Source organism: Suricata suricatta, chromosome 4, assembly GCF_006229205.1.
Source record: "Suricata suricatta isolate VVHF042 chromosome 4, meerkat_22Aug2017_6uvM2_HiC, whole genome shotgun sequence".
Taxonomy (NCBI): Eukaryota; Metazoa; Chordata; class Mammalia; order Carnivora; family Herpestidae; genus Suricata; species Suricata suricatta.
Genome location: NC_043703.1, coordinates 99,425,177 through 99,436,618, shown reverse-complemented (window position 1 = coordinate 99,436,618; position 11,442 = coordinate 99,425,177). Strand labels below are relative to the sequence as shown.

The window sequence follows — 11,442 nt, the reverse complement described above, 5'->3', positions numbered from 1 at the left end:
CCGGGGCAGGCGACATATCAACATCCGGGGCCGCCAAGCCGTCCGCCTACGGAAGCCCGGACGCGGTTGGCGTTCTCGCGGTTGGGGGGAGAGGAGAAATCGAACTTGGTGGCCTCTGGGGAGCGGACTTCGGAAGACCCCGCCTCGGACCAGGCCTTTACGCGCGGAAGTGGCGGCCCCGAGAGCCGGTGAGTCCGGGAGGCTGCGGCGCCTCCCTCCTTGCCAGCGTCGCGCTTCTCTAGCGGGTGGGCGGCGGCTTGGCCCGCACTTGAGCGGGAAGAGGAGAGTGAGCGCGGCGGGTGTAGACTTTAGATGCCAAAACTCGAGGTGGCAATGAGAAGTGAGAAGTGGCGGTGTTTCTGACTGATCTATCCTCCAGCCGCTTTTCCTTTCTCCTTTCCTCCGCACGTCGCATCTGTACGTTTCCTCTTTCCCGCTTGAAGCTTCTCTCCTCTTCAGCTCTGGGCTATGGTCACATCTGTGCCTTGCAGCTACCGACTAACGCACGGCAGTTTGCTCAGTGCCTCTGCTTCCCTAGGTTAGAGGATACCGGAGCCGGGGAATCCTGCCTTCCCTCAGTATAAGAATGCCGTGATTCTGGGGCGCCTGGGTGGCTCAGTCGGTTGAGCGTCCGACTTCGGATCAGGTCATGATCTCACGGTTCGTGGGTTCGAGCCCAGCGTCGGGCTCTCTGCAGACTATTAACTCAGCTCAGAGTGTGCTGACAGCTTCGGATTCTGTGTCCTCCTCTCCCTCTGCCCCTCCCCTGCTCTCATTCTGTCTCTGTCTCCCTCAAAAAAATAAACGTAAAACAAAACAGGCGCACCTGGCCAGCTCCGTTGGTAGAGCATATGAGTCTTGATCTGAGTATTTTGAGTTCGAGCCCCACTTCAGCTATAGAGACTACTTAAAGTCTTAAAGAAAAAGACACATTTAATTAAATAAAGATGAAAAATACTTGTAAAGCTCTGGTTTAGTCTCTGGGGCTATAATAATGGAATTTGGCTCAATAGAGCTTATGTTCAAGTAATGGGGGGAGGTATCTAAATAAATAACACATAAGTAAGCTCTTTGGTGCTGGAATTTTGAGGTGATTGGGGGGAGGTTCAGAGCCTACAGCCAAGAAGGAATTTTTGAAGATGGCTTTGGTACAAAAAAGGTGATTTTATTAAAGCATGGGGACAAGACCCATGGGCAGAAAGAGCTGCACTGGGGTTGTGACAGGTAACTTAAAAGACTTTTGTCTTTAGGTTTATTTTTGAGAGAGAGAGAGAGAGAGAGAGAGAGAGCGAGCGAGCGAGCATGAGTAGGGGAGGGACAGAGAGAGAGGGAGACAGAATCTGAAGCAGACTTCAAGCTTCACATGCTGTGAATTCCTGATCTGAGCTGAATTTACCCAACTCCCAGCCCCCCTGGTGCCCCGGATAACTGATTATGACCCTCAGGTTGGGAGTGGGTTTGAGATAGAGTAAGTGTCTAAAGTGTTTTGGAAGCAAGGTTTTCTGGACCTTGAGGGGCTGGCTCCTGTTAGGAAAATGCCATTTATTATGGTGTAGTAAAGTCTCAAGACCCTTCAGACGTGTATCAGGAAGCCATAAGCTTAGAGTATGATTGCTAGCATACATCCTGGGGGAGTTGAGATCGAGGAAGTTTCCAAAGGAATTTTTATATGTTAAAGTAGACTTACAGGATCCTGGAGAGTCAGGACAATGTGAAGCCGAGATTCCCTTTGGCCCCCAGCAAAGTGTCATCATCATCGAGGCAGCTGAGCTCCTAGAGGGAGGTCACTCTGCCTGTTTTGAGGATTTGTCAATGGGCTGTAGGCAGTAAAGGAATTTACTTTTTCATTTGCCTTAGTTTCCCTCATCTTGCCCCACGCTCCCTCATCATCTGGTACTGGTAAATGTTGCTTAGAAACTAGGCTTATGTGAAAGAGAGTACATGTTTGGTGTGCTGCTTAGGTAGATGGTCAGAGTAAACTGTCAGGAAGTAACATTTGTGTAACTTGAAATGGTGAGGAAGAAGCCACACACAAATTTCCAGGCAGTGGCCCTGAGGCAGGGACGAGTATGGTGTGTTGGAGGCACAGAAGGGAAGGCCAGTGTGGCTAGAGTGTAAGAGAGACCTGGTAGGAGATGATGTTTGAGAGTCGGGAAGAGGCCAGCTGGACACAGACCTGTAAGCAGGAGAGTGACCGGACCTGATGCACATTCGTGAAGATTATGGCCACTGTGTGGAAAATTGGTTATAGGGGATTTTATGGGCTACATTGTGTTCCACAAAAAGATATGCTGCAGTTCTAACTCCTGGGACCTTGTGAGTGTGGATTTATTTGGAAGTAGGGTCTTTGCAGATATAATCAAGTTAAGATGAGGTCAGATTGAATTAGGGCGGGTTCTAATCTGCTGACTAGTGTCTTTATAAGAAGAGGGAAATTTGGACACAGACAAGACCTACGGAGAGAATACTCTGAAGAAGGAGGGAGAGAGCGGAGTATGCATCCGCAAGCTAAGGAGCACCAACATTTGCTTGCAATCCCCGGAAGCTAGGAAGAGGTGAGGAAGGAGCCTCCCCAAGGGCTTTCAGAGAGAGCAGTGTCCTGTTGACACCTTCATTTCAGACTGAACCCCCATAACTGTGAAACTGTACATTTCTGTTGTTTAAGCTACGTGGTTTGTAGTAAGTTGTTTCGGCAGCCGCAGGAAACTAATACAGTAGGGGCGAGTGTGGCGACGGGGAGACCGGTTAGGAAGCTGGTAGCAGTGGAGAATGAATGGGGAAGAGGGGCCTGATGCCGAGTACATTTTTCAGTAGGGCATCTTTAACTTGCTGGTAGGTTAGACGTGGCATGTTCTTAGAAAGGTGAAGTAATTATGATGATATTTTCTATGAGGAACTGGTGGTGCAGTTTATGGAAAGAGGGAAGAACAGAATGTGGACTGATGGAAACCGTATGTTTTTGTTTGTTTTATTTTTTTCAAAGTAATTTCAAATTTACATAGAAGTTACAAGAATCAAACCCAAATCTCCCAGTTGTTAACATTTTACCAGATATGTATTTTATGACAATAGCAATAATTTATGGATCCAGAATTCTGCTTTATACATGTTAAGTTACAGATATTGACATCCCAGTGGAGCTAACAGGTTGGTTAAATAAGTCTGAAGCTTTGTGGGGATGTCAGGGCTGGAGTTAGAAATTTCATTGTTATTAGCATGTAGAGGTTATGTTAATGGTTAACAAGGAGGGTAAAGCCATGGTTCTGGCTGAGATCATCTCTGGAAAAAAATAAGGATAACAAAGGGAAGAAAAGGGTCATTGCAACAATTAAATATGGAAGAGAACTGAAGAGTTAACAGAATGGACTGGTAAGGTGTGCCCATTGAAGCAGAAAGAAAATTAGGAAACTGAGCTATCAAGAAAGTCAAGAGAAGTATTTTAAAGGAGGGAGTTACCAAATGGCTGAGTTAAGTTGAGGATAAGTTAGTAACCACAGAATTTGGCAGCATGAAGGACAAGTCGAGGAGAAAAAGGCTTGATTGGACCAGATTGAAGAGGAGGGCTTGCTAAGTTATGCACAAATTACAAACAATGTGTTTTTGCATTTTAGGAGAGGATAGACCAGAGTTTCTCAGCTTTGGCATTACTGATGTTTAGGGCCAGTTATCCCACGTTGGGAAAGGCCATGCTGTGGATTGTATGATGTTTAGTGGTATTTGTGGTATGGGGTTTTGGGGGTGATGGTGGAGTGGTCCTGAGTCTACCGCAAGAAAAATTCTTTAAGACACCTTTGGTACTAAAAGGTGATTTTATTAAAGCATGGGGACAGGACCCATGGGCAGAAAGAGCTACACTGGGGTTGTCACAGGTAACTGATTATATATTCTCACGTTGGGAGGGGGTTTGAGATAGAGTCTCTAAGGTATTTTGGAAACGAGGTTTCCAGGTCCTTGAGGGGCTGGCTCCTGTTAGGAAAATGCCATTTATTATGGTGTAGTAAAGCATCAAGACCCTTCAGATATGTATCAGGGGGCCATAAGTCAGAATATGATTGCCAGCATGTATCTTGAGGGAATTGAGATCAAGGAAGTTTCCAAAGGAATTTTTATATGTTAAAGTAGACTTACAGGATCCTGGGGTTATATTACTGTTAAGCCAAGATTCCCTTTCACTCTGCCTGTTTCAAGGACTTGTCAAAGGGCTGTAGGCAGTAAGGGGATTTAATTTTTAGTTTGCTTTAGTTTCCCACATTACCGTGGCAAGCACTTAAACCCCTTTCCTTTGATCTTGAGTAGCCAGGAGTATCCGGGAAACATTACACGTATTCCACCCTGCGGGGTGCTGTTAGCCTGTACTGTACTCTCAGCTTGCCTTATGTTCCCCCATCACCTGCTTGGTGTCCATTACATGCTACTGACAGTCCCTCCCCACCCATGTGATGTCCCTTGGCAGGAAAAATGGCCCATGATTGAGAACTGCTGATTTAGACTCTTAAGTGAAATCCTTGACTATTCATGATACATTTTTAGGCAATAGCATTTTGTCACCGATTGAGAAGATGTTTATGGGCAAGCAGGGGACCTTCCTGGCACTTCAAAAATTTGTCAGAGGAGTGAATACCTCCTTTGCTTGTAATTCGGATGGTACTGTGCTGAAACAGTGGTACTGTTGGCATTGTGTCTTTGCTGATTCATAAGTCACTTAATCTTAACTTGTACTAATGTCATTATTACACACATTGGTCATCATCATAGAGGACTTCAATATAGAGATGTAGAAGATTGTTCTGAATCTGTGTTAACCCATCATAGCCTAGAAATTGTTATTTTGAAAAATATAGTCAATACTGTTTCATTTAATAGTCTTGACTTTTTCTCATAGAACTGTAGTATAAAATACATAATTTTAAATTTCAGTTATTTTAACTTCTGATTCATGGATTATGGAAAAAATCCTCCTGTGTTTGGCAAAGCTACTTTTTTCTGCATATAAGAGAGTTAGTCATAATGCAGCAATTTTCAGTTAGTTGCAGAACTGCAGATCTGGAGAGGGAACAAGAAAGTTGTGCAGTTATTCATCTAACAAATACGGCTTCGGAGCACTATCCTAAGTACTAAGGCTGCTATAAAATGAAGTAGATTCAGATTAAGCCCATCAAAATGTTACCACCTAGAAAAGGAGATAGGACTTGTATGTAACTAATTCTACTAAGTGGGAAGTGTTGGAAAAGTACTGTACAGATAAAGTATTGTGGACATTCAAAGGAGGGAGTGATTACCTCTAGTAAGGGATGAGAGGAAGGAAGGGTAGAAACTAGTCAAGTAGTCCTGGCATTTGTATTGGACCTTAACAGATGGTAGGATTTGGATTTATAGAGCTGAGAAAGACCTATTCTAACTGGATAAAAGAACATGAGCCCAAGACTTATTGAGATCAAAAGTAATTTGGTTTGCGTGCAGGAAAGAAGCTTGGGAATGACATAAGGAGTTTAATATGTGGCAAGGGTGGCATTTCCCCCTGGTGCGAAACAGATTTCTAAAAAGAATTATTTAATTTGAGAGTGAGCATGCATGCCCAAGCAGGGGAGGGGTTGAGAGGGAGAGGGAGAGTCCTAAGCAGGCTCTGCACTGTCAGCACAGTGACCTGAGGCAAGATCAAAAGTTGGATGCTTAACCAAATGAGCCACCTAGGCTCCCCAAAAGGATGTTTTAAGTAATAAATACTGCGAGTGTAATTTGCTATCCACATATAAGAAAACCAACTAGATCCCCTCTTCACAAAATACACAGAAAGTAAATTGTAAAGGGGTTTAAGATATGTATCTATATGAAGAAATTAGGAGAATATTTATGTAACTGGAGTAGAGATGACAATTTTTAGTAAGAGAGGAAATCCAGATGCTATAAAAGGATAGACCTGCTATAATGTTTTAAAATTAGTAGTTTCTGTTAAAATTCTACAAACCCTGGCTTAGTGTTTTACTTTTTGGATTTTCTCCTTTAAAAACAAAAGCCCTGAGGTGCCTGGATGGCTCAGTTGGTTGAACATCCGACTTCAGCTCAAGTCATGATCTTGCAGTCTGTGAGTTCAAGCTCTGCATTGGGCTCTGTGTTGACAGCTTGGAGCCTGGAGCCTGCTTCAAATTCTGTGTCTCCCTCTCTCTCTGCCCCTCCCGTACTCATGCTCTGTCTCTCTCAAAAGTAACTAAAGATTGAAAAAAAAAACAAGCTCCATGGGGTCTGGGTGGCTCAGTTGGTTAAGTGTCTGACTTCTGATTTTGGCTCAGGTCATGATCTCATGGTTTATGATATCGAGCCCCATGTTGAACTCTGTACTGACAGCGTGGAGCCTGCTTGGGATTCTCTCTCTTCTGTCTCTGCCCTATCCCCCCTCCTGCCTTGTGTTCTTTCTCTCTCACAAAAATAAGCTTAAAAAAGGTATTAAAAAAAAAAAAGCCATGATACATAAGGATGTATGTACAAAGGTATTGATTGTGGCATTATCTATAGTGGCAAAAAATCCTCTGGATATCTGAATTCCCACCATTAAGGCTATGGCTGAATAAATAATTATATACAAACTCTGTGCAACTGAATAGTGAGAGGCTCAGTCGGTTAGGCTCAGATCATGATCTCATGGTTTGTAGGTTTGAGCCCCTTGTCAGGCTCTGTGCTGACCGCTCTCAGTCTCTCTCTCAAAAATAAATGTTAAAAATTTTTTGTTTTTAAAAAATAGTGAGATGTTAGGAGTTAGGCTGGTTAGATTCTGATGACAGCTCTGCTACCTAACCATATGGCTGACCTTGGGTGTGTTACTTAACCTCTTCAGAACTCTTACCCTTCAAATGGAGAAAATAAGTAGTAAGATGTAAGAATTATTGATGATTCACTTTTATTATATATAATGTTCATGTAACAGATGTTGTGTCCAGGCTCTATTTTTAGCACTTTATATTAACTTTTTTGATTTATTCCTCATAATACCCTACCCAAAAGGTAGGCTTTATTGTTTTCTCCATTTTACTGATGAGGAAACTGTGATGCAGCTAACACTGCCTTCTAATATAATTCACACACACAAAATTATATATTTATGCCATGCTATAAAATATGCCATAATAAAACTGTATAATTTTTTTCAGTTGAAATTTTTATGAATCACAAATGGGAACCAAACAGTTGGGTTTTGAGTTAAAAGTTACCCCAAATCTCTTTGTTTCTCATTTAGATATAAAAAGGGCAAAACCAGTAAAAATAATGACATTTGCTCAACTGAACAGCTGGTGTGCAGTCTGAAGTTGTGTAGTACTAACTACTCCAGAGGCTGCCGTAGAATGTAATTGCCCTTTTCTCTTCATTTTCAATACTGATTTCCCCCCCTCCAATTCCTGCTTTGAATATAATTTGTTCCACAGTAATAAGAAAGAAGACACAGGAGAACTGGGATGCACATTTTGGGAAAGATAAAGGAAAAGAAAAGCTTTTGGCCTTTAGACATTTTTGGTTAAAATATAACACACACAGATCACAGAATGCCAGCAAATGCCCAGGTGCAAATGTGAATATCGTATTTGTTTCTTAGGCATAAGAGGAAAAAAGGAGAGTGGAAATTTGATTTCAAGCCAAGCTAGCATGATTCTTTTTTTAGTCACATGCTTTATATTTTTAAGTTTTTACTAAGAAATTTCTATAAGAATAAATTAAAAAAATATATTTTTTAAGTTTATTTATTTTGATGTGGGCGGTGGGGAGGCAGAGATAGAGAGAGAAAGAGAGTCCCAAGCTGGTTCCACACTACCAGTGGACTACCTGATGCAGGGATTGATCTCACAAAGTGTGAGATCATGACCCGAGTTGAAATTAGGAGTTGAATGCTTAACCAACTGAGCCACCCAGGCGTCCTGTACAAGAATGAATTTTTAAAACTCCCAAGTATGCAACAACACCTGTGTACAACAATACCTATGTTGTATTCTTGCCAAGCCTAAGAAAATAATCCAAAATGTAGCACCTTGAATAAGACCAGTGGCCTGGATGTTTAAAAAAGTCAATGACTAAGAATGAGGAGACTCCTGTATGACCTAAGATGTATACTATGGTCACATCTTTGGAAAATAATAATGATTTCAATTTTTACTGTTTATTTACCTTTATTCCTTTTTCAATCAAAGTTCATGACTTGTATTTGATTATTTTCTTAAAGTCTACTATAACATTCCCCCTCTGCCATATATTTTAAGGCTCACTATTGTTTTTGTTTTTGTTTTTTTTTTTTTACTATGAAAGAAAGTAACTGCTGCCAGTTAAACTTATGTCATGCTGTCTAGTTTCAGGTATACTCTACTTGCTCTTTTTTTTACTATTTTTTTTTTTATTTATTTCTGATACGGAGAGAGACAGAGCATGAGAGGGGAAGGGGCAGAGAGAGGAGACACAGAACCGGAAACAGGCTTCAGGCTCTGAGCCAGCTGTCAGCACAGAGCCCGACGCGGGGCTTGAACCCACGAAAGTGAGATCTGACCTGAGCCGAAGCCGGAGGCTCAACCGACTGAGCCACCCAGGCGCCCCAACTTGCTCATTTTTTTTTAAATTTTTTTAATTATTATTATTTTTTATTTTTTTATTTTTTTCCCCATAATATTTTATTGTCAAATTGTTTTCCATACAACACCCAGTGCTCTTCCCCTTAAGTGCCCTCCACCATCACCACCACCTCTTTTCCCCCCTCCCCTCAACTTGCTCATTTTTTAAAAAATGTTTATTTTTGAGAGAGAGTGAGTGCTTGAGCAGGGGAGGGGCACAGAGAGGGGGACAGAGGACCCAAAGCGGGCTCCTCATTGACAGCGAGTGGAGAGCCTGACATGGGGCTCAAACTCATGAACTGCAAGATCATGACCCAAGCTGAAGTCAGATGCTCAGCCACCCAGGTGCCCCTCTGGTTGCTCATTTTTCATGGATGCAGTGCCTTTGTGAATTTCTTTTAGGAAAGCACTTATAAATCTTAAACATTTATCTTCTGGTCTCAGAAATAGTGGTACTTCCTTCAAGTTAGTTGTGTATTTTCATCCTTTTGTCTTGTGCCTGTGCTTTTCCTTAAAAAAAAAAAAAATCTTGAGCTCTTTGTAAATGAGCATGGTATCAATTGCTGGGCTTCAGTTTAGGGTCCATGGATGAAATGCAGGAAAAGAGCTGCTTCTCCCCTCTCTGCCTTCAGCCTATGGCCAAATAGGGAAGGCTTTGTTAGGGAGCATGAAGATGCTCTGATGCTTTCAGGGCAGATTGTTCAATTAAGAAAAACAAATGTGGTTTTAGCTAGAAACCAACACAGTTGCTGTTGGACTTTCTCTGTGTAAAGGAGTGGGGTAAGGTTTTGGCTTGGCTGTTTGTTGCATACACATATTTTAATCATCCTGATTGTAATCCTGCAGCCCCGCCCTCTGTTCCTGTTTCATATTTGGTAGTTCTCCAGGCTCTGCTGGCAGGATGGCTTCTCCGTGTGCAGTCTTCTTGTGCACGTGCCTGCGTTCGTTCTAGATGGCAGTTTTTCCCGCGCTGCCTTGATCCCCAGTGTACTCCCACCTGCTTCTTTCTCTTCTGGAACGAATAAATGCATTGTAGTGGAATTTTGATAGGAAGTGGAGGAAAATTATTGTTCTTAGTTTATCTTACACAGAGTAGATAATTCACAGGTATTTGTTGAATAAACCAATTAATGCTGTTGAGAAAACTGGGCAAAGCATACTTTGTTTAAATTTTAAAAATCATGGGGTGCCTGGGTGGCTCAGTGAGTTGAGTGGCCGACTTCAGCTCAGGTCATGATCTCACAGACCGTGGGTTCGAGCCCCACATTGGGCTCTGTGCTGAGAGCTCAGAGCCTGGAGCCTGCTTCAGATTCTGTGTCTTCCTCTCTCTCTGCCCCTCCCCTGCTCACTCTCTGTCTCTCTCAAAATGAAGACATAAAAAAAAAAAATTATGTCTATAGGATATGGGTAATTCAATGAATTGTTTTTCTTTTTTTTTTTATTCTTTATCCTATTTTAGGAAAGAGTCTCATTGAAGTTAAAACTTAACCAGTGGAGAACAAAATAAGAAAGTTGCCATCTCTCACAATTTATTTTTAAAGTCCTTAATTTCATTTTGTTCCTTTTTAGTGTTTAGCATAGTGCCTGGCATGTTGTAAATATTCAGTAAATGATAGTATTATTATGTTTAATTTCAACTCTTTTTGTCTCGTTTTCATCATTCAAGAAAATGGGAATTAATATATGTAAAGTGCCTGGAATAGATTTTGGCATATGTAGTATTTGCTACATAAAGTTCATTATTATTCTTTGATCTGTGAACAACTATTTTTTTCTCTGAGGCTTTCTCTGATCTTAATTAGTTTTAATTAATAATTTGCCATTCTTTATTCTGTTTGTATTAAAATTTTTTTTAATGTTTATTTATTTTTGAGAGAGAGAAAGACAGAATGTGAGCAGGGGAAGGGCAGAGAGAGAGGGAGACACAGAATCTGAAGCAGGCTCCAGGCTCTGAGCTGTCAGTACAGAGTCCGACACAGGAGTCAAACACATGAACCGTGAGATCCTGACCTGAGCTAACGTCAGACGCTTAACCAGCAGAGCCACCCAGGTGCCCCTGTATTCTGCTTATATTTTATTTCATGGCCTTTATGTTGATAAAATTGACTTGCTTTTTAAAAAATGTATTTACTTAATACATAAATAAATGTACTTTTACATTTATTTTTAGGGGAAGGGCAGAGAAAGAGAGAAAGAATACCAAGCAGTCTCCTCAGTGTCCCCACTGGCTCCTCACAGAGCCTGAAGTGGGGCTTGAACTGAAAAGCCGAGATCACTATCTGAGCTGAAATCTGGAGTTGGCCTCTTTATCAACTAGGCATCCCTTGGTTTGCTTGGTTGGATGTCTCTTCACCAAATGTTTTTTTTTTTTTAAATGTTTATTTATTTGGAGGAGTGCGGTGGGGGGGGGGAGAGGGAGGGAGAGAGAGAGAGAGAGAGAGAGAGATCACAAGCAGGGGAAGGTCCAAGAGAGAGGGAGACACAGAATCTGAAGCAGGCCTCAGGCTTCAAACTGTCAGTGTAGGACTTGAACCCACAAACCGTGAGATCAGGACCTGAGCTGAAGTCAGATGCTTAACCTACTGAGCTATCTAGGCATGCCAAATGTGGTTCTTTCTTAAATTTTTTTTTATGTTTTTTTTTTAATTTATTTTTGAGAGACAGAGAGAGACAGCGCTAGCAGGGTAGGATCAGAGAGAGAGGGAGATACACAATCTGAACTCAACCAGGCTTCAGGCTCTGAGCTAGCTGTCAGCACAGAGCCCAATGCCAGACTCAAACCCATGAACTGTGAGATCATGACATGAGCTAAAGCTGGATGCTTAACTGCCTGAGCCCCCCAGGTGCCCCCAAATGTGGT

General features: G+C 42.0%; 1 protein-coding gene across 3 annotated transcripts in view; it reads left to right on the top strand.

The window, feature by feature from the left end:
* Positions 1 to 10: 10 nt before the first annotated feature.
* ASB3 (ankyrin repeat and SOCS box containing 3) overlaps positions 11 to 11,442 on the top strand; it is a 91,271-nt gene continuing 79,839 nt past the window's right edge. For 2 of the 3 annotated variants that reach the window (XM_029937344.1, XM_029937345.1), the window contains exon 1: positions 12 to 188. The gene's annotated coding sequence lies outside the window, so the exon portion shown is untranslated. Of the gene's footprint in view, positions 189 to 11,442 lie in introns of all 3 variants that reach the window. The other variant, XM_029937346.1, reaches the window with a different exon arrangement.